At 46.3% G+C, this 23,279-nt stretch overlaps 1 long non-coding RNA gene across 2 annotated transcripts in view; it reads left to right on the forward strand.

The window, feature by feature from the left end:
* The window catches only part of LOC144580508 (uncharacterized), a 69,553-nt gene that overhangs the window by 42,451 nt on the left and 3,823 nt on the right, over window positions 1-23,279 (forward strand). The window contains exons 2-3 of one of the 2 annotated variants that reach the window (XR_013530068.1): window positions 18,609-18,809; window positions 20,152-20,252. This is a non-coding gene — a long non-coding RNA (uncharacterized LOC144580508). The remainder of the gene's footprint in view (window positions 1-18,608; window positions 18,810-20,151; window positions 20,253-23,279) is intronic. The other variant, XR_013530069.1, reaches the window with a different exon arrangement.

Genomic DNA, 23,279 nt, shown 5'->3' on the forward strand with positions numbered 1-23,279 from the left:
TTGAATGGGTGGCTCGACAGAGGTGTTCCAGGTGCCAGTTGAAATGGCTGCTCAGATTTGTGTGAGGTTTTGTGCAGAGACCCACTGCACCAGCTGAATCAGCTGTGCTGGAAACTTGTGGTGCTTTTCAGCCTGGGGAACTTCCTAGTCTGTGGAGAGTAATAACTTGTTTGGAAATGCAGCAATCACTTACCCTCTGCATTGTTTTTGCTGGGGACTGCACTCCAGAGCTGTTCCTATTTGGCCATCTTGGATCCTTGTCTCTTTAATAGCTGTTTTCAAGTCCTTGGATGTAATTCTAACTTCTGAACATCTCAGGTTTTCTGTTTTTTTTTGTTGTTGTTGTTGATTTGGGTCAGTTTTGCCTACTTTTTTGCATGTGTAGTAATTTATTTTTTTGTGTTCTGGATATTCTAAATTTTCTTGTCATCCTTTAAATGATGGTGATTTCATTATGGCAGGCAGTCAAATTACTGGTGGAGTCTTTTAATTCATTCTAGCTGGGCCAGAACCCCCTACACTTTGTAATCTCTGGTATCACCGTTTAGCTCTCAGCTTTCAGCAGCAGCTCACAACTCAGCTTGCAGAGGCTCACTGTGTATACCCATAGCACATCTATTGGCCAAGGATCTTCAGAGAGTGAGTCCCAACAGGAACTTCAGGGTCCTACCATTAATGTATCCCCCCATACTCTAATGCCCTGCCTTGAAAACCTGGAGTCATTCAGGCTGGTGAAATGCCCAAGGGAAGAGCTTCGGGAAGGGAAAAGTTTTCTACGATGTGCTTCCCACCACTCTCCAGCTATGTGAACAGAACAACCTGCCTAATTTCCCCATGACTCAGTTTAACCACTTGCAAAATGGGGATAAGGGTAGTACCCAACTGATAGGGTTATAATGAAAGCTGAATGAGGTAACACATGTGTGTTGCTTACAACAGGGTGTAGCACACAGTAGGTGCTGTCTAGGAATTGTCTGCTATTTTTCTTTCTAGCTCTGCACAGCTTGTGTGTAGCTCATGCAAATAGTGGCAGCACTTGAAAGATGAGGCTTCATGGCAAGAGAAGCTCATTCTGCACCCTTGTGCTGAGCAGCATTGGCAGCTTTCTGGGGCCAGAAAGGTGTTTTCATCCATTTGTGCTGCTATTACAGAATACATAAGACAGTGTTTTGCCCAGTATACCCAACAGAATGCTGGATTTGTGCCCAACCGTAACAAAAATTGCCATTTACTGGGGGTTTTCCCGTGAACCAGGAACCTTGCTTAATGACTTTGGTACACTATCTCCAGTCCTTAAAGCATTTCTGTAGGTGGCTTTGACGAGTCCTGTGTGTGTGTGTGTGTTGCTATTTAATCCTTTCATTTCCAACACATAATTCCCTGTTAATTCCTTAGAACAAAAAGCATTTAGCTGACTTCTTCTGATTTTTATTCTGCAGCACTGGGGACAAGCTTGCACATATAGGAGTAGACACAAATATTATTGGCAGAGAAAGGTGGACCTAAATAGCTTGGTTTCTCTCACCCTTCAGATTCCCATCATGCCAAGCTCTAGAGTAATCACAGTCTGAAGGAAACTTAGAACCAGAAGTCCGTGGAAGCCACTGTGTGTAATGCTTTCATTTTGGAAAATGGGGAAACTGAGACCCAGAGAGGGGAAACCTTGTACTAGGCTGGGCAGAATCATAAACGCTTTGAATGTTCAGGTGTCAGGGCATATAGAGCAAGGCTTCTCAAACTTGGCTGCCTTTTAGGATCATCTGGGAGAATTAAAAAATCCCTGATATTCAGGTCATAGCCCAGACCAAAGAAAACAACTTCTGGAGTGAAACCTGGTCACCAGCAGTTTTAAAATCGGTCCAGGTGATTCCAGTGTGGGGCCAACTTTGAGAACCAGTGCACCAGCACAGGCACCAGCAGTTTCCAATCTGTCTCCCAGGAAACCCAAGGGTTTGTAGAGTTGTTTCAGAGGGTGCTGGCAGACAGGATAAGGACAGGGAGTCTCCAGACCTTCTTGTTTTGCCTTAATCAAAGGCTCTGCTTGCATCTGTGTTGTTCATTGATCCTCTATAAAGTATCACTTGATACTTTACAAAGTGGCCCCTGCAGCGCATCCCTAGGTCAATTCCTCTAACTTTGCAGATGAGGAGGGAGGTGACCAGTTTAGCACCACATCAAAACCCTGACAGAACCAGAACTTAGACCCCATCTCTTAACTCTCAGCTCAAGTTCTTCAGCCACCCTCTGCTCCCAAACTCTTTTCTTTTGAAATGATGCAACGTCCTGCAAGTCCCCTCCAAGCATCCACATGTTCCCTCTTAATCTCGCAGGCAGATCCATGCTCTCCTGTGGACCAAATTGTTTGTTTTGGGTTCTGCAGATTAATCAAGGATAGCTGGTGGTCATGGGGGCATTTTGGATATAGAGATTATGTAGGAGGTTGTGAGTTGGGGCTAGCAACTGACATCTAATTAGCCTTCATTTTAAATCTCGATGCAGCAATTATGACTTCTGAATAGCAGTGGTTGTTACTGAGGATGGTCGCCTAAGCAGTGCACATAATTATTATAATTACTGTGTACCTAATGATGCCTAATAAGGAGCAACATTGCACAGAGGAGCGGTTGCTGCTCAGCCTGGTGGTCTGGGCTCTGGAGGGGGAGCAGCCGGGGTTCCGATGCTTGTGTGGGACTGTTTTGTAGGGATGCCAGGCTGCCTGTTGGAGACTGGGGCTGCAGAGTGCACAGGAAGGGAAAGCTCCCAGAGCGCACAGGAAGGGAAAGCTCCCAGAGCGCACAGGAAGGGAAAGCTCCCAGAGCGCACAGGAAGGGAAAGCTCCCAGAGCGCACAGGAAGGGAAAGCTGTGCTGGCATCAGCTCAGAGAAAATGAGTGTGGAAGCTGCTAAACTGGAGCTGTCCTCCTTCAATCATTGACTTCAAGGGTTTACTTAGGTCCATGCTAATTCCAGGACTTACAGGGACTCTGTTTAGGGAAGGTGCAAATGGATAGCCTTCGTGGATGGAGTGTGTGTGTGCATGTGTGCGTGTGTGTGTGCATGCGTGTGTGTGTGTGTGCGTGTGTATTAATGAAAAATAACCACAAAGTTTTATAGAGGATGCACTATGTGCAAAGCACTTTGCATTCATTAGCTTATTATACCGAATCTGTGAAATGGGGTTATAATTCATCTCTCCCCTGCCCACCACCAACTATATGGCCCAGAATTCTTATAAGAATTATAACAACCCCATTTCACAGATGGGGTAATTGGGGTCCAAGGATCAACACAGCTAGCATTTATTAAGCACTTGAATGCCTGCCAAGCACTGTACATACATGATTTCACCTGATCCCCACAACAATGGCATCAGGTAGATATTATTATCAGTGCTTTCTTCTTCATTCTTTTCCTACAGATAAGGAAGCTGAGACACAGAGAATGAAGACTTCCAAGGTCATTCAGTTGATACACGGCAGAGCCAGGATTTAAACCCAAGCCGCTGAAACTTCCTTCCCTCTCTAACCAATACTGTATTTAATAACTAGCATATGCCAGGCACAGGCCAAAGCAGATGACATTCTAGTTTGGGGACACCAAATAAAATCAAATAAGCAAATAAATGTACATTATCAATTATAGCAGGATATATAGCAGGATGAGGAGGTGAACAGGAAGAGAGATGAAAGGAGGGATCTATTGTAAGGAGGATATACAGTGAAGAACTCACCAATCATGTGACATTTGAGCAAAGGCTTGAATTTAGTGAGAGGAACAGCTGTGTATTAGGTTGCTGCAAAAATTGGAGCCAGATCCTATAAGGTCTTCTGGACCAGGATAATCTCTTGGTACTTTTTTCTAAATGAGTTGGGAAGCCCTAGGAGGTTCTTGAGCAGGACGTTGTGTCAAAGAAGACAGCATGACCATTTTCCCAATGATCTGCTAAAAATCTGGTGTAGCCCACCCAATCAACACCCTGCCCCTATCCCCAGGGCACTCACCTTTAGACCTGAAGGCTGCTTACTGCAAAGTCCGGCAGCTCTGCACAGGGCGGCAGAGGAGGATCCAGCTCAGCCGCTCAAGTCTGAGATGGTTGCTCCACTCTGTCTCCCCAGAGTGCTCAGCAGGAGTAAGCTGCCCCCGGCGTGAAAGTCCCGTTCCTGCTCCATGGACAGAGCGCTTCTGCAACGTTTGCAGGGCTCCTCCTTCTCTCACCTCCACCTGCCCCTGGCTTTGGGCACCCATCAGGCAAGGGTGCCGCTCCCTCAAGACCTTTCTCTCCCCTGCCCACCACCATCTGTCTGGCCCAGACACTGTTCTAATTTCCAGTTCATTGAAGAGAGGTTCTGATTGGCTCATCTTGGCTTGGAAGACCCCTCCCCTTTTGCACAGTTCAGTCAATGGCGCTGGGGGTGAAGCCTGGTGGTAGAAAGGGGCCTCTTGCGCCCTGTGGGTGGAGCCGATGCTCAGAGGAGGTGTGGCCTGAGTTTCATGAGGTTGTGGGGTTCTAGGACCCCCTTTTTTCCAGGTTACAAACTCCCCATCTAGTACTTTCACTGTGCCTGGCACAGAATGAGTGCTTAATACAAACCATAATTCAGATAATCTGAGTTCCTGCCTCTACTTCTCCCATCTACTAGCTGGGTGACCTTGGGTAAATTGCCTGGGATCTGTCAGTATCCTCTTATATTAAAAGGGAACAAGGACTATACCCTGCCCCGAGGTTGGCATCTCATCAGGGATGTGAATAAGCATGAGCTCTCATGTACTTGGCAACCAGGAGGAGATGCTGATATTCATGTTGTGCTAATTATAACCATTAGTACTAAGAACTTCGCCCCAACCTGGGACGTCTCTGGAGCCGCCCGTTTTTCTCCCCGCCCCCATCCACGCCCCTCCCCAATCCATGCTCTGCGCTGCTATGCGAGACCTTGCCTCCCAGTTAATGGGGGTATTGTCCCCACCCTGCAGGAACAAGGAGAGCTCAGCTGGCCTTAGTCACAGGTCAATTGCTTCATACAAATCCTCAGGGATCTGCGGGTGCTGTGACAAGGGGCGGGCGCGGGAGGACCTGCCCAGCCAGGATGTGAGTTGTCCTGAGAATGGAATTCCTAGGAGCCCCGGAGCTCACCGTCTCTGAAGGAAAGCAGGTGCCCCCTGAGAGCAGGGCTTCTCTACCTTGGGGACTACGAACATTCCGCGGGTGGGTAAGTGCTTACTGTGGGAGGCCCTGTTCATCATAGGAGACTGCTCTAAAGCAGTCTCCCTGGCCTCGACTCACTATATGACAGTAGCACCCCTGCCACCCACACTGTGTGACAAGCAACAATGTCTTCAGACATTGCCAAATGCCCCCTGGGTCAGGGACGAGGGGGCAAAAGCAGCCCCAGTTGGGATCCACTGCTTTAGAGAATGAAGCTTGGACTTGATTTCTGGAACAAATCCCATGGAATGGCCAGGAAGTGCACCTGGGTAAGGCTGGAGGAGGGCATGAGAAAGGGGAGGGCTTAGTCCCTGAGCAGAAAGCATCTTAGTGCTGGGTAGAGATGAGGACCCCAAGTAATGCTAAGTGGCAGGCACTGCGGATGCGGAAGGTTGGAGCATGCCTGCATGGGAGGTGGTGCTCCTGGAGGAGGTGAGAAGTAAACTGGCCCCAGGGATGCAGGGTGGGGAATACTCCAGGTGATGGAGACAGCCTGAGCAAAGGCCCTGGGGCATGAAGTGAGTGTGAGACCTTATGAAGAAGACTGGGCAAAGGCTGGGATCTCTTAGGGCAGGGAATGGAAATAATACTAATAGCAATAAATTGTGACCTTGATTTTTGGGTACTGGCCTTGGGCCACATTCTGTTCTGAGCAGGTTGCTTGTATCATCTCATTTAGTCCTCAAAACCTCTGCAAGGTAGGTTTGATTATTATTCTCATCTGGCAGGTGAGAACACCACGGCTTCAGATGTTTTGGGGTTCACCAGGGCCACATAGCCTATAAAAGCAGGTTCACACTTCAAAGCCAGCCTATTGACCCTCTGGCCTCACTCTCTGCCCTCAGAGCCTCACCCTGCTGGGTAGGTTTGGGAGGGTGAACTCAGCAGCCTTCCCCTAATTCCTTGAAGGTGGGACCAGGGCTAATTCACTGAGTGAATGAATGAACACATGAATAAGTGAATGCACTAATAGAGGAAGGCTCTGGTCTGCTGTATGTCCTGCTCCTCAGGCAAAAATCACCTTCCCGTCCTACGCCTGGCCCACCCAGCACCCCCAGCTCTCTCCCTGGGTACTCTCACTTTGGAAACATTCACAGGGCACTTTCTGCTTGGATTGTGCTCCAGCCTGAGTGCCCCACGAAGTGTGGGTGTTCTTTGGTCTCCTGGCTAGGGCATGTAGAAAGAAGAGAGGGAGAGAAACAGCTAGAGGCCAGGAAGGATTCTAAGTGATGTAAACAGCAGAGCAGCCGCTGAGAGTGCTCACTGCTTGTGTTCGTCTGCTAGGGTGCTATAACAAAATGCCACAGCCTGAGTTGCTTAGGACAGAACTGCCTGTTCTCAGAGTCCATGTTCTCAGAGTCTGAGACAAAGGAATCAATGGGGCAGTTTCCTCTGAGGCTTCTTTCCTAGGCTTGCAGATGGCTGTCTTCTCACTGTGACCTCACATGGTCATCCCTCTGGCTGAGTGTCTGTGTCCTAATCTCCTTTTCTTCTAAGGGCACTCATCAGATTGGATTAGGCCCACCCCAATGACCTCATTTAGCCTGAATTGCCTCTTTAAAAGCCTTATCTCCAAATACAGCCACATTCTGAGGTCCTGGAGGTTATAATATATGGAGTATGGAGGTACAATTTGGTTCATAATGTTGGCCTATTTCACAGGGGCCCTGAACGAGTGCTGGATGCTTGTGAGTCTCAGAACTTGGGGTGTGCAGCCAGGAGGGCTCTGCCAGCTTTCCCACCTCCCTCCTGACCTCCTCTCCCCTTGCTGGACCTGGCCCATTGGCTTCAGGATGGGCCCCACGGGACATGTTGTAAGTGCTTCCGGGGAAAGGATGCACTTATAACAGTGCTGGGAGCATAGAGGCCTCCCGCTCCCCTTTCTGAGAAGCATGTTCATTTTCTCCTAATTTATTCAGTGCCACCGTGTGTGTGTGGCCTCTCAGGTGCAGAGTGATTTCAGCTAACATGAACCATGCCTGCACCTACCTCTCCTGGAGATTTCAGCCTGATGCCTCCCTTGGGACTCCAGAGAACTTTCTGATTCAAATTTCATTTGATGCAGATTCTGAAAGTGCCTTGTGAGGGCCCCAGCCTGCCATCCTCATTATACTCAGAAGCCCAGAACTAGCAGCAGTGGGGGCGCCCTGGAAGCCCCAGGGTCTCATTTGGTGACAGATGCAACCACAGTCCTCTGCCATGTGCCAAGCTTCCTATTACAAGCCACCTGGGAACATTCACTCAGGCCTTTTCAGGCAGAGCTGCACATCTGGCATCATCTTAAGTCTGGGCCTCTGGGGGCTCCATCTGTCCTCAGTTTCCCTAGCTGCAAAATGGAAAACAATACTTATATCTCGGCAATGAACAGAGATAATTCAGTGTGTTTTCCAAATTTCAGTGTGTTTCCTGCACCCTCATGAGTTTTACTATGACCACATGCCACCTGTATCGTTATGTTTATTTTATTTTTTACAGATGGAGGGTCTGTTTCCCAGGCTGGAGCAAAATGGTGCTGCACCCTCAAACTCCTGGGCTCAGGGGACCCTATCATCTTAGCCTCTAGTACTACAGGTGCACCCTACCACGCCTAGGTGACTCCTTTATTTATGGAGAGATGAGGTCTTGTTATTTTGCCTAGGCTGGCCTGGAACTCCTGGCCTGAAGCCATCTTCCTACTTGGTCTCCCATACTGTTGGGATTACAGACATAAGCCACCATGCCTGGCTTCATTATTTAATTAATATTTCCTTAAATGAATTCATTTTGAAAGGTTTCAACTGATGGATTTCAAAAGGAAAATTTTATATTATTGGCATCAGGGAAAATTGATATCACTTATCACACATGCAAAGTGATAAGAAAAACAAAGAAAATGACACCATAACTGTTCATCTGTGTGCCAGCTAAACTCATGATGAAGAGCGGTGTTGTGCCTCCTGTGCTTTTTGAAGCACATGACTGTAAAAGACACCGAGGGTCTGGCACATAGTAAGTACTCAATGAATGATCACTGCTATGAAGAAAATGAGGCCAATGTGGTGTCTGCCTTTGGGGACATTTCTTAGAAGTTGGTCAAGGGGAACAATTTTGTTCCAAGAAACTGTCATATTTATTCTTCTCTGATAATTAGAGCTGCACAATTTATCATGGTGGCAAGTTGCAAAAATGGAAACAACCTTCACTCTTCCCAACAAGAAGTGAAGTCCATTTCCTGCACCTATAATCAGGGCTGGCCTTGTGACTTGCTTCAGCCAATGGAATGTAGCCAGAGTGCTGATGTGCCAGTTCTAAGCCTAGAGGAAGAGGCTTCCCAAGGGGCCTGAGCCTTCTGCTTTCTTGGGCCCCTGCTATGACCATGTCAACAAGCCTGGGCTGGCCTGCTGCTGGATGAGAGGCCATGTACAATCCAGTCAAGGTGTCCTAGTCAAGGCCATCTCAGAGCACCCAGCACCCAGCGACCTGCCATTGTACTCCAGATGCACACACGAGCCCAGCCAAGATCAGCCAGCCCTGGCTGAGACCAGCAGAACTGTGCAGCCCAGCCTGAGATTTCTGAGGCGTGACAAATGGTGTTTTAAGCTTCTTGGTGTTGGGAGGCTTGTTATGCAGCAACAGCTGGCCTCCCGCTTTGTCTTGTTTGTTGGGATGGTGCCCACTCATAGCAGCTCCATTTGTACTATAATTCAGTTTATCTGTTTCCTCTTCTTAATGGTCTCCTCTTCCCTTTTTACTCCTTTGTGTGTATTTTTGAAAGACACCTCAAGTATCTTTGGGAAGGAGCTGAGTATAGATAATGAATTGAAAATCGAGCTGAGAGTGGCCTGAGTGTTCCTGCCATTCTTGAAGCTAGCCTGTGGGGACATGAGGGGGCATGGAAGATGGAGAGTGGGCTCTTGGTGACAAGGGGATCGTTTCTCTGCAATGCCCACTTTGCTCACCTCTGCTCATTGCGGGAGCTAGGACTCAGATGCAGGTGTTCTGGCTCTGGGTCGCAGGCTTGCTCCATATCGCCACCTGCTGGTGACAGCAATCAGTGGGGCAGGATGGGCTCGGGGAGGCTGGATGGGAGTTTGCTTCTGGCATTGCCACTGAGCTCTTTCTCTTTGCTGGGCACAGGTAGGAACCCAAATCAAGACTCAAATTACCTGATCTTTGAAGTTGTCCACTTCCTTCCCGACCTCCACGGTAACTTGGAACCACACTGTGGAGTCATGTCTGGGTCCTCTTTCTTGGAAGTTCCAAATCCAACCCCTCAGCAAGTCTCAGCAGCACTCTCACCACCTTCTCTGCTCTCTTCCCATTTCTCTGGGATGGCTTAAGGAGTGTCTGCTGCTTCACGCTTGCCCCCTGGAGTAGCATCTAAAAGGTGCAGGTCAGATGAATCTTTCTTCCACCCCAAACCCTCCCAGGGCTCCCAGCTTAGCCAAGGAAAAACACAAGTCCCTGACCATATCCTGCAAAATCTCACATCTGGGAACTCAGGTATAACAGGCCTTGTCTCCTTTTCTTCTTCATTTAAAAATAATAAATACATTGACCTGCCCCCTATTATACTATATTGAAATAAAATTCACAGACAATATCACCTATCTATAGACTTAATTTAAATAAATCCATGTAAGCCACATAATGCCCTAATTGTACTCTAGAGGAGAATTAAAAGAAACTAATTGATAATAAAATAATAGTTATCTCAGTATGTAAATATTCCAGCCCAACTCTTCTGAAAAACACAGCGAAGGTGTCAAAACCCCCTCTGTAGGTAGATTTTCCAAGAACGGGACTTGACAAATACAGTTTGGTGCCCACTCAGTGATTCAAACTCCACGAAGGTCATGGCTTTCACTAATGGGGTCCCCAGGAAGGTGATCAACTCCTGATAAAGCCCCCAGGAAAACAGAGAATAACCTCCCCTTGATCCACACACAAGCAGCAGCCCCAGAAAGCTCAGTGTTTAATGAGATGGAGCAAAACATGAACAAAAGATTCCAGGCCCCTAATTCTATCTGGGATTTTTTTAGCTGCCCTGATGTATGGTGGATAATTCTTTGTGTGAGGGGCTCTCCACACATCGCAAGGGGTCTAGCATGTGGGCCCCCAGTCACTAAATACCATTAACACCCCCAATCTTCGTGTTGACCAAAAACAGGCCTGCAAATTTATAACCTCCCCACTACTGGCCTGTAATCTGGCTGCCCTGGTTTCCACCCCAACTTCTTTTCTGCCATATTCCTCCTCACCTACTGCATTCCAGCTGTGCTGGCCTCCTGACCTATGAGTTTATCTGGGAGAAGAATGTTCTAGGCTGAGGGAATATTCAGTGCAAATGTCCTGGGGTGGAAATATGCCTGTCTTGGTTTAAGAGCAGTAACGAGGTCAGCGTGGTCTTAGCAGCGTGAGTGAAGTGTAGAGAAGTCAGAGAGAAAATTAGAGACAGCAGGGCCCAGAATGAGGGATCCGTGAGATCATTAGAGGGACTGACATTTTAAATTCAAATTGATGGCTTATTTTGTAATGGCAGGAGATTTTGCAAAACTGAGCCTGCATTCCTGCATAGCAACCATTGGTAAGGCTTGTTCCCTGTGGGAGAGGCATCTCCTTTTTAATTTGCCACAAGCCCCACTCGTCCCTGTTGCCTCATATATCCACCTGCCTTGCTCATGTACACTGCCTGTCTGTCCCATAGAGATCTGAGGTTACAAACTTTCCCCACAGAGGAAAGGGTGCAGGGAAAGGTAGTAGATATGGGTGTGGTGGAAGAAGGGAATTTTCCTCCTTCCCTCCTTTGGGGAGCACAAGCCCAGGATTCTCTGGGAAGGGACTCTGGGAGACTGTGGGTGAGGTCTCCTTTCTGCCACTGCTGTGTATGCTCCACTCCCAGGCCACCTGCCGAGAAGGCATCTCAGCAGGGGAGGGCAAGGCAAGGGCACCCGTGGGGACGTCTCAAGGAAATAGTGAAAATATTTTCCCGGGGGAAAGCCAACACTGCCATTTGTTTTAGTTGCTTAAATTATATGTGTTATATATTTTTTAAGTGGTCTGTCATTATTGGTGAATGGGGAAGCCACCCGGCCTCACAATGCAACTAAAATTTTAGATATTGCTATGTAGTTATTAACGAATGAGCTTTTCATCTTTGGAAAATGTGCTGTGTGCGAAGCCCCAGAGGCTGAGTTTCTTGTTATTGGGTAATTACAGCCCACGAGGAGGGAGTGGCCTGGGTCTTCAGCAGCAGACAGGGTGGGACTTTGCAGGCTCTCTGCATGGTGGCTCATCATCCATTCATATATTTATTCAAAGATGCCTATTGGGTGCTTACCTTGTATGAGGTGCTGTGCCAGATACTGAGAACAGTGACATTAATATAAAGAATAAAGCCACCACTTCCACAGTGCTTACTGTGTGCCAGGCACTGTTCTGAGTGCTGTACCTACATTAACTCATTTCATTATCCCAAAAGCCCAGCAGGTAACATTTTTTCCATTTTACAGATGTGGAAACTGAGGCAGAGAGAAAGAGAGGAGCAAGAGACACAGGCTTGCTGTGTGCATAAATTTCCATACAATGGAGAAAAATCCAGCAGAATTATATGACAGAGAGGGCGGTCAGGGAAGGGCTTTCTGGGGAGGTGGTGGGAAGAAGGAGCCAATTATGAAGAGATGTTAGTGCTACCAGCATCAAATCCCTGTGGGTTTGCAGAACCTGAGTTCTTGCCTCCTCAGAAGAAACAATCCCACCAAGCAGGCATAAGACAGAGGAAAAGACCAAGGGAAGTTTTTAGAGCAGGAATGAAAGTTTATTAAAAAGCTTTAGAGTAGAGACAGAAGGGAGGCAAGCAGGCACACTTGGAAGAGGGTCAAGTGGGCAATTTGAAAGACAAGGGCCCCGTTTGACCTTTCACTTGAGGTCTTATCTGTTGGCATGCTTCCGGGGTTGGGCATCGCTTCTCCCCTGATTCTCCCCTTGGGGTGTGCTGTCCGCATGCACAGGGGCCTGCCAGCGCTTGGGAGGGGAGCATGAGTAGTGTGTTTACTGAAGTTTCCCTGTGCTCACTTGAGACATCTTCCCTTACTAGTCAAATGTCCCTGGAAGGTCATAGACCAAGCAAACGCTGACATGTTGCCTCTTAGTGCGCATGCTTGAGTCCACCCGCCTAACTCCTGGGATCTTATCAGGAAGCTGCTGATCACCACTTTCAGGTGTTTTCAGCTATTGGGAGACTGCCTTTCTCTGGCGCTGGCTGCCACCAATTATTACTTTATAAAAACAGAATGAAGGAAGCTGAGGCCGAGAGAATGTTGCTGTAGAAATCTGACTGCACTCAGACCCTGGGGCTTTCTAATGGGCTTGTGATGGTCCTGGGTTGGGGGGCCTCAGCTGCCAAGCAGGAGGCCGGGGTCAGGGGATGCCTGGGGGTAGGGGTCTCTCAGGGTGCAAAGAGAACACTCAGGTGTTTGAGTTGACCCTCTTGTGTAGGTGGCTGGACGAGGAGGTGCTGAGGCCTCAGGCGGGGTTTCTCAAGGCAGAGTTGAGGGGCACCTCCTCCATTGTCCACTTCCACCCTCTCCACTTAGGAATTCCCTGTGTGTGTGTTTTAACATATACAGATTTATGGGCTTCACCAGATCCTTCTAATGCTAAATGTTTGTGTGTGGAGCCTAGAAATCTGCCAGTGTGACTCGTGACCTAGAGGATTCTGGAGCTTGGAGAAATTTCAGAACTGCATAGTCACGAATTCCCAATGAGAGGCTGGCTATCCGGAAGGGTAGAGATCGTATCCCTCTCCCTCTGCTGCTATCAGAGCTTATTCTGAGGCTTCTGTTTAAAGGGCAGTCCAGAGAAGAGTGGCTGGGGGAGGAGGCTCTTTACCTCATGGCCTGTGAGCCACAGTTAATGGCATTTCGGTCTGGAGCTGAGAAGCTGGGTGGGGCACTGGGAGCTCAAGCCCTGGACACAACTGTCTCACTGGAGGGAGTTGACTTCTGAACTGAGAACCCTAAATGTAGAACCAGGACTGAGCGGCACAAGTTCCAGGAAGAAGATTTTAATTCAAGTTACCGAAGGATTTTGTAATGGTCAGAGCTGTCCAAAAGCTGGAGACGTGGACTCTAGGGTCAGGCAGACCAGACGGAGTCTTTGTTCAACCACTTCTTGGTTGTCCGACCAAGGGACTTAACTTCTCGTTGCTTGAGTTTTCTTACCAATAGAATGGGGACGAACACAGCAGCCACTCAAAAGGGTGAAATGAGTTAACACACGGACAGTGCCTAAAACACTGTACACAGTAAGGGCTCAATAAACGTCACCTGAGTCATCAGCACATTCTTACTAGTGGCATAGAAGGACTTGCCTTTACAGGCAGAGCAACCTCTTGTGAGGATGGAAGCAGACTCTAATGTTCCTTGTTGCTGATTCTAGGGGCATCTGGAAGACCCTTCACCCCAAAGTGATGTTTCCAACTGTCTGCTATTGCTGCAGGCTAAAATGGCAATGACTTTTGCCTCCCAGCCTTGGGGTCTCTCTGGGGTGCTCTAGGGAACCAGGAGAATGAACAGATCCAGCCTGGCCACAAAGGGCTCTCTCACCATCAGATGCCATTAGCCAATGGCGTGTCCTTCCTCATCACCTGGACATCACAAAGCCACCAGAATTCTTATGCCTTTGAGAAAGGGTGTGCCATGCAGGCCAGTAGTATGACTTGTACTGGATCAAAGTCTCTCTCTGGGAAGCTGGGCCTGGGACTTTGCTCACAGCCAGCGAGCATTTCAGTCTTCACTCTGAGACTAGGTTCTGTCTGCTGAGAGCCAGTGGAGGCTGAGATGTGAGTTGTGATGATTGATGGTGATGATGATGATAGTAAAGATGAAAAATAAGAAAAAAATCATAAAGCTGGCAATCATTGCTATTGTTCCTTCTCACTCCACTGAGCACTCACAATATGTTGGACACAGCATTCAGGGGCACTTTCCCATTCATTATCCCGGCTAATCTTTGCAGCAGCCTTTATGAGGTAGGTGCTGTCATCGTTACTGGGTGGGGTAGTTACTTAGCAGCTTATTTAAGAGAGAACTGAGGCTCATGGAATTGAAGCTCCATGTTCAAGGCTACCAGGCAAGCAGGAGGTGGAGCCGGATTAGAGCCTAGTTCTGGGCATCCATGCCTTTAACCACTGAGCCATGCTGTCTGAATGCAGCCACCCCAGTAGCCCAATGGACCGATAAGGCTGGCTTGTCGAGAAAGGGGCACTGGGGTGGAACATACCCTTGGTGTCAATGGGGTGAGTTTGAGAGAGGAGACCCTTGAGTACTGAGGAGTAAGAAAGCCAAGACTTTTAGCAGAAGCTCTAAGGAGAGGCTTCCTTCATTGCCATGCTCAGATGGCACTCCATCCTTGGCATTTTACCCTCCCTTGGTATTGCAAGACTAGGCAGTGATAATCACTCGATTTCAGCTGAAATCACTTGTTTTTTTCCCCTTCCCAACTGGGGTCTCCCCTGAGACCCAGGTGTTAATGAAATCAAACAAATGAAAATGGGTAAATTATTGCAAAGCTATGAACACCTCCGCAGGGCCACGCCTCACTAGTTTCCAATACCACCTCATTCCGGAGGCTGCCGGAGGAGCTGAAGCAATTTTGTCCCATGGGCGAGGTGGTGGAAGGAAGGGACAAAAGAGACAAGATATTGCAATCAGGAGGTCGCTGACCCAGGCTTTTGTATAATTATAGAATTTCATTTCAGGCCAACTGGATGGACGGCTGAGCTTGTTGGCAAATTAGTGGTGAAAAATAAAGGATTTTTTGCGTCCTCGAAAGAGTCACCACTCCAATGGAGTGTCAGGGCCCCAGAGTCGGGGAGGAAGGAATAGATGGAGAAGAGGGTCCCAGGTTGGAAGCAGCTAATCATTCGAACTCACAAGGCAGAGATGTTTGAGTTGGGGATCCGGGTGAACAATTTGAACTCATGAGGCAGAGATGTTTGAGTTGGGGATCCTGGTGAACAATTTGAACTCATGAGGCAGAGATGTTTGAGTTGGGGGTCTGGGTGAACAATGCCCCTTGTCACCCTAAGGGGACAATCCCAACTACCTTTGGGGTGTGTCTTCAGGACAGAAGGTGCTGAGACAAGAATCTGGCCTGAACTTCGCTTTTCCTAGAATGATTCTGCCAGAATCAGGTGCGATTTTTCTTTTTTCTAAGTAGTGTCCAGACCAGTCTGGGATATAACCCTGGCTTTGCCTTGACATGATCAAGGAAAACCTCTTAGTCTTTCTGAACCTCAGTTTTAATGATTTTGTTAAGATGGAGAGCTGGAACATTCACCTCATGAGATTAGCCTAGTTGATCGTAGATGAGAAAGTACTTTACACATTAAAATGAAGTACAGTTTTGCTTGATATTATTCTTTCCAAGCTTTTATTATGAACATTGCTTTTCACTTTTAGCAGTAGATTTTCCTCTCATCCTTATCACCGATTACCTTTATTATTATAGTTATTGCTATATCTGCCCATGCAGCTACTCTCTAATTATTTTGTTGACACTTTTCTTTAGATTGTCTTACTTTTAAAATTTTCACTTAAATACCCCTTCTAGCTTTATGTTAAGCCAAAATATACATAAACATATTGGTTTTTGTTTGTTTGTTTTTCTGAGACAGAGTTTCGCTCTTGCTGCCCAGGCTGGAGTGCAGTGGCGTGGTCTCGGCTCACTGCAGCCTCCGCCTCCTGGGTTGAAGTCATTCTCCTGCCTCAGCCTCCGGAGTAGCTGGGATTACAGATGCCCACCACCATGCCTGGCTAATTTTTTGTGTTTTCAGTAGAGACAGTGTTTCACCATCTTGGCTAGGCTGGTCTCAAACTCCTGACCTCAAATAATCCACTGGCCTCGGCCTCCCAAAGTGCTGGGATTACAGATGTGAGCCACCACGCCCAAACCACTGCCTGGATTATTAATGACCCTGTTTCAGATCAAAAGTTCGCAAGGATTGGAGAGAGGACAAGACTTGCCTGAAGATATACAGTCAGGCAATGGTAGAGCCAGGACTTGAACTGAGAATCCTGTGACCCCACCAAAGTGCTGCATCCTCTCCATGAATGGACCAGATCACAGAGGCTGGGAAGTGGTGTCATTACTCTCCTCCTCTTCCTATAATTAACAGTTAGAAAGTGAGATAAATCAAAGCTGAACTAGGTACCCACAAGGGTTTATGTTAGCCTTAGTCCATTCAGGGATTTCCACTCATATCACACAGAGCTTTCCTGTACTGGTGAGCCAGGCCAAGCGAGCCTTGAGAAGTGATGTTGTTCTTGATATTTCAGGAGAATTCAAGAGGGAAACTGTGATGTCTTTGAATTTTAGGACAAGATGGGGGGAAATTGCAGCTGGGTTTATATGTAGGCTCTCCAGTGAGGCCATGTGTGGACATCTAGGGATAAGTGGGGGTAGGAAGATCACCTGCCATTAGCCCATTGATGATTTGATCACAGATAGGTACTTCTTGGAGGCTCCCAAAATAATTAGAGGCATAAGAGCATTCCCAGGAAGAGACTAAAGAGCACCTCTGCTCTCTAGAAACTGGGAGCAGAGGGAAATCACAGGATGGTTAGAGAATAGTATGAGACGGCATGTAAGAGAGTAATAGATGTTACAAGGCCCTAGGTGCAGTTGGCATTGTGAGGAGGGAGAGACTGGGACTTTAGGGTAACTTGGGATGGCTCCCTGGAGGAGGGGAGGCTTTATCAGGGACTTGGGAGGAGAGGACATTAGCCAGAACTTCTAGCTACAAAGATCAGAAAGTGCATCTTTCCCGGTTAAAGCAAAGTTTAAAAAAAAAAAACCTTCTGTTTTGTTTTGTTTGTGGCTCATATAACCAAAACACTCAGGGTAAAGCCTATGAACCCAGGTGCTACAAAAGTGTGGTCCATGCTGTGGCTATCCACTTCCTCTGCCTCCTTCTGGGTTGGGGCACTTATTTAGCAGCTCTCTACATGGGGCTGTAAAGATGCCCCTGGCACTTCTAGTTTTCAAGGTCCTTGTACCCTGTGTCTCAAAGTGTATCTGTAGCATTTGAATATACGGAGGTGACTGCATGATGACACAAAGAGGTCAATGGCATTGAAAGATCTTGATTACTGAACAGATCATGAGAGAAGGGGCATGCCACACCACAAGAGGCCAGAGCGAAGCATCAGCTTTGGTCAGGAGGCAGAGGAAGTGAGGGGAAAGCCTCTGCCGGAGTCTTTAGTGAGGTTTCCTTGGGCAAGGCAAGGTATTGGGTGTGGGTGTTTCGGGTAGTTAGTTTAAAATTGGATATTCTGAATAATTCTGGCATGCTTTGCGGCACACGGGCAGGGGAAATACTGCCTTGAGGTGTGAGAGTTGAATAAAGGAGGTGTTTGAGGGTATAGACTCAAGATTGGTTGGTTTGCATATGAAAGGCATGTACACAGGTGTTTATTATCTTTAGGAATCAGCTAGTCCTGGGAAAGGCAGTTTCTCCCCAGTTAGAGAGGACACAAATGCCAGAACATCAATAATACAGAAAGTAAGCAAATATTATTAATACAATTGGCCCAATGAGTGAATGCCCAATAGACGAATACAGACTGTAAGAAAACATAGGACATCCTGCGAGTATCTTTTTCTTCCTAGCTCTGATGGAGTGGAGTCCTGTGATTGGTTGGGCCTGAGCGATGCTCCTATCCTGGGAAGGCCAGGCCCACCCCACTGGAACACAGGAACACACTACTGCAATGGTTGGAGGGATGATGATGTTGCTTGGCTGAAAACCCTGTGTCTGGGGAAGAGAAAGGATTCTGCCATGGTGGGCTGATGGCAGGGGCATTTCAGAACAGGAGCAGGAGCAGGAGAGAAATGTTAACCATTTATGAATCAGTCTTCATACACTACTGCCTTCAAACTCTCTTGCCTGCTCCTTCCCTTGTTAATATTTCAGATGGATGGATGGATTAGTTTTCCTGTTAACTTCTGTAATTGACTCATTTTCAGGTATTAAAATGTCCAGCCCAGTTTCTATCATATCTAGTCTTGCAGCCTATTCCAGTCTTCCTCCCTCCTTTTGTCTCAGCCTGACTTCAACTGGAACCCTGGAGGAGGGGAGGCTGGGGAGCTGGGACTGTCTGGCATGTTCCTTCCTCTTGCCCTCTTATCTGCTGCTGTGAATGTTCTGTCCCCTGTGTGTCAGCCCTGAGGTGACAGGACAGGTGTCATCCTAGATGGGCTATTACAAGGCATCAATTCCATCAGGGAGTGGCATCTTTTGTTGGCTTTCATGTGGCATCATGGTTTTCTCAGGAAGGATCTCTGTGTGACACTATGTCTGGGTATGGGTTGCCTGTTCTCTGGCTGACCTTACGGGACCTTCCTCCTTCTTCCTTTTCTTGCAGTATATGCTACAACCAGCAGACATGATGCCATCAAGACATCTGGAGCCTGGCTACCTCCCACGGCCTGTAATGGTCCACAGGAAACTCACGCAGTCTTGCTACAGCAAATTGAGGTGCTATAGGGTGCCTGCTGCTCCCTCTCTCCTCACCTTGCCACAGAAGTCTGCCCCACTCTGACCCCCACTTCCGGAGTTTCTACAGGTAAGAAAAGGGTGTGAATCTTTGTACATATAAGCTGTGGCAGGCATGCACCTCTCCTTGCTGTCATATTCCATGGGGTGAAAGTCATGGTTAGCACCTAGGAATAGGAGTCGGTGGATAAATACCCCATCTTCTTTGCCTTTACTTGGGACAAGGTGTGTGCATGATAATCATCAATGGGTTTGAGCCCCAGTTGCCCGCAGCGGTCCCTGATTGTTAATGCACTCGGTATTGGCTTCCTTTCCATCCCTCTCTCATTTTCCTACTTCCCTCTCAGTACTTCATGGAATATTTCTCAAACTGCTTGTACTTGAATCTTTAGCACAGAGTCTGATTCCAGGTAGAACCCAATCTAAGACATGTGTCCATAAACTCCCAAGTACTCACTCTCAGGATGGTTCTTATCTCATCCTATCCCAGTTGAGGGTGGAATGGGGCTCACAGACTCCACAGCTCAGCAAGCCAACAGCCATGGGTGTCAGGCTGGTCCCTGCAGCCAATCTCTTGAGCAACCTCCCATGCTTGGTGGCTGGTGTGCCTTCCATGACTCATCCCTCTCCTTCCCTCCTCCTGAATCACAGTGCTCTCTGCCCAGGCTGACAACTCTCAAAGCTGACTATCTTCTTCTTTCCCCATATTTCTCTCAAACATTTTCTCTTCTTCTTATGTAGATTGGAGTGGGTAATGGGGATGCTCTTAGATCTTAGTGGGTAATCCATTAGGCCACCTCTTAAAAAGTCCGAGGGTTGTGTCCTGCAGCTTCTCTATAGTATACCAGGCACTTATCACTTATCTTGTGATGAACTTAGCTCAGAGACTTAGTCAGAGAAAAGTCCCACTCATCAGCTTGTTGACGCACATACACCTACCCTGAGACCTCTGCAATTCCACTGTTTCATATGTACCCAACAGAAATGTGCTCATATATTCACCAACAACACATATAAGAATGCTTATAGCGGTGCTGTTGGTGATATCACAAAACTGGAAAAAATCAATGCCCATAAACAGTAAAAGAGATTATTATATTGTGATATAATCATATAGTGGATTACTGCTCAGCAATGAGTAGTATGAAACATTTACATATTATATTTACATGATACTTACATATCATGTAAAAACATGGATAAAACTCACAAACTTGGTTGAGGCAAGGAAGCCAGAGACCAAGACATACATACTGCATGATTCCACCCATAAAGAGTTCCAAGTCAGACAAAATTTACCTGTGATGTAGAATTCAGGCTTATGCTTATCTTTAGAAGGGGGGCATTGACTGGAAGGTGCCATGAATTAGGCTTCTGGATTGGTGATCAAAATGTTCCATTTTGCCTCTAAGGACATGTTCCATTTCTTGACCTGGGTGATGGATGTCTGGATATGTTCACTTCACGAAAATTGCATCCATCAAGACACTCAGGATTTGTGCACCTTTATTAGGTATGGCATGCTTCAATTTTTATATGAATATATTAATAACAGGCCAGTATAAACCTGCTGAGTGCATGCTAAGCCTGACAAGAGGAGAACGAGTTCTCATGCTGAGAGAGTTGCATGAATGGGCAAGTATGTACTGTCAGGAGGCAAGAGAGTACCTCTAGGGTGGGACATCTGGAGTGTTTGATCAAAATGTCCAGAACATATAACTGAACAAATAAGAATTCATTGAATTGACATCACTTTCTTGGAAGGTAAGATTTAGTACCCTTGCAAAACTCTGAGGAGATGGGACAAACTCACTGCTAAGGAAGCTTCTAGAAGGCTAGAATCCCAGGCTTTCTCTAGAAGCCTAGAGAAAGCAATGGTTCATAATGAGATGAAGTAGAAATAGCTGAGTTCCCCTGGCAGGAAGGAAAAACCTGAGGGAAAGGGACATGCAGTGTATGAGGCCAGAAGACCCACAGAGGATATGTTCCATTGAAGGACCCAGAGGACACACCATTCACCAATAACATCAGGAATGCACTGGTGAGAAGGGCACCAGCCTCCCAAGAAACTCATTGCTACTTCTACTCTGCAGATTAATGCTGCTGATAGGAGAGGCAGATGCAGAACTGGACCATTAGGAAGAAGATGACTTCCTAATATATCAGAAGTCAGAGAATTGCAATTATCATAACGACTGGCAAGATCAGAAGGGTTGCAATGGTGGCTTGACCTACAGGGAACTGAGAGGATGGATAACAGAGCCTGGTGTCCTTAGAGGCAAAATATTCAGTTGGCCAATAAGGCCACTGCCTAACTTTTACAAGCCGAAGGCAAATATGGAGCATCAGGGGTGGAGAACTTCTGCCTTTAGCCAAGATGGAGTAGCCAGTTTCAGATTTGCTCTTGTCCTGAAACAACCAATACACAAATATGTGAAACATTAGCTTTCAAGACACTAAAATTTAGGCAATGCAGAAGAGTAACCTTTCAGAAATGGGAATCAAATGAGGGGAGCCCTATAAGTGACCCTGGAAACCCTGAGAGAATTTCCAGGTTATGGCACAGAAAGAGGAAACTCAGGTAGACTCTTGAGTTTAGAAGGCAGAGTTGAAAGTTGGGAGAGAAAAAGGCAGAGTTTGTAGGATAGTACACCAGAGAAGAGAATGCTGCACAGAGGGATAACTCTAGAGAACTACAGAAGGACTCCCTCAAGTATTCAGAAAAGAGCTGATAAGTACCTACATGCGAGGAAACCGACCAGGGCTAGAGATAGAACCATTCAAAACAATAGCACTCCATACTCACACAGGGCTGGAAATAGTGCTCGTTTCCGTTAGCCATAAGGGGAAACCTCAAGATTCATTAGGCATTGTATAGAATACACAGAAGAGTCTTGACTCAGTTGTATGGAATAATTCACTGCAGACTGGACATTGTTCTGGCTCTGCCTAACAAATCTTAAAAGCAAGGCCTCAAAGTATCAAACTGTTTCTGAGTAACTGAACTGTATCCAAAACAAAGCTCAGTAATATTTTTAGGAATTAAAAAATCCAGCATACAGCAAAGTAAAATCCACAATGCTTGGTATTCAATAAAAAATTACTAAGTATATAAAAAGTACTAAAAAATATCTCCCATAATAAGGAGAAAAATCAGGTAAATAAAATTAAACAAAACTGACAGGGAAGTTAGAATCAGTAGACATTAGTTAATATTTAATAGTATTGTATATATCTTAAAAGTTAAGTAGTGATATGCAATAGAAAAAATAGTCCAAATTGAACTTCTAGGTCTCATAGTACAATATGTGAGATAAAAAATATATTGCACAAGATCAGTGGTATATTAGATACTGCAGAAGAAAAGATTAGTGACTTGAAGATATAGCAGTAGAATATATCTGAGCTGAAACACACACAAAAAAGACAACAGGAACAAAAACAAACAGAGCATCAGTGAACTGTGGGACAATTTCATGTACCAATATGTAAAGTACTCAAAGGAGAGAACAGAGAAGAATCGATAAAAATTTTACTAAATGTTGCCTAAAATATTTCCCAAATTTGATAAAAACTATATAAACCCATGGATTCAAGAAATTCAACAAAATTGAAGCAGAAGAAATATGAGGAAATCCATAACAAAGCACATTGTAATTAAACTACTCTAAACTGGTTATAAAAAAAAGTCTAAAAAGCATCCAAAGGGGAGGAAAAAAGGTCATAGTATACACAGATAAAGATAATGGTGACAAAAGATTTCTTGTTGGAAATAATGCAAGTGGGAAGATAGTGGAGCAGTATTTTTTAAAAAACAAAAGAAAAAACATATCAACTTAGAATTCTATAACCAGATAAATTATCTTTCAAAGGAAGGAGAAGTGGCCTGAGTTGAGAATGTATAAAGATTCCTGGACAGAAGCTAATGGCCTGGCTGACTGGTCAGAGTCCTGGGAGGAAAAGAAAGGATTGGAGACAAGATGGTCTGAAGCTGAGGCATGTGGATGGACATATGGACATTGGTGTAAACTCTGAAGATTTTTTATCACATATTAACCCTGACCAGAAGCTATCTACCACAGAAGAGTCACTGAATAACTAAGAAGACAAAATGACTTAGCCAGTTGACTTTAACTACCCTTCATCATTGGCCATCCCAGAACGGGCAGAATGGACAAATGAATAGCCATGATTGTAGAGACAAAGGTTAGTATGCGTCCAATCATAAATTTTCACTAAGGAAAGACAATTTAGCTACTGCTGCCACTGAATACCTAACTTGCCAGCACCATAGACCAATACTGAGCCTTCAGATTTGGCACTATTCCTCAAGGAGACCAATGGCCACTTGGTAGCAAGTGTAGAGACAAAAGTTAGTATGGGTCCAATCATGAATTTCCACTAAGGAAAGACAATTTAGCTACTGCTGCCATTGAATACCTAACTTGCTAGCACCAAGGACCAATACTGAGCCTCTAGATCTGGTGCTATTCCTCAAGGATACCACTGAGCCACTTGGTAGCAAGTTGACTACATTGGG

Source organism: Callithrix jacchus, chromosome 20, assembly GCF_049354715.1.
Source record: "Callithrix jacchus isolate 240 chromosome 20, calJac240_pri, whole genome shotgun sequence".
Lineage (NCBI taxonomy): Eukaryota > Metazoa > Chordata > Mammalia > Primates > Cebidae > Callithrix > Callithrix jacchus.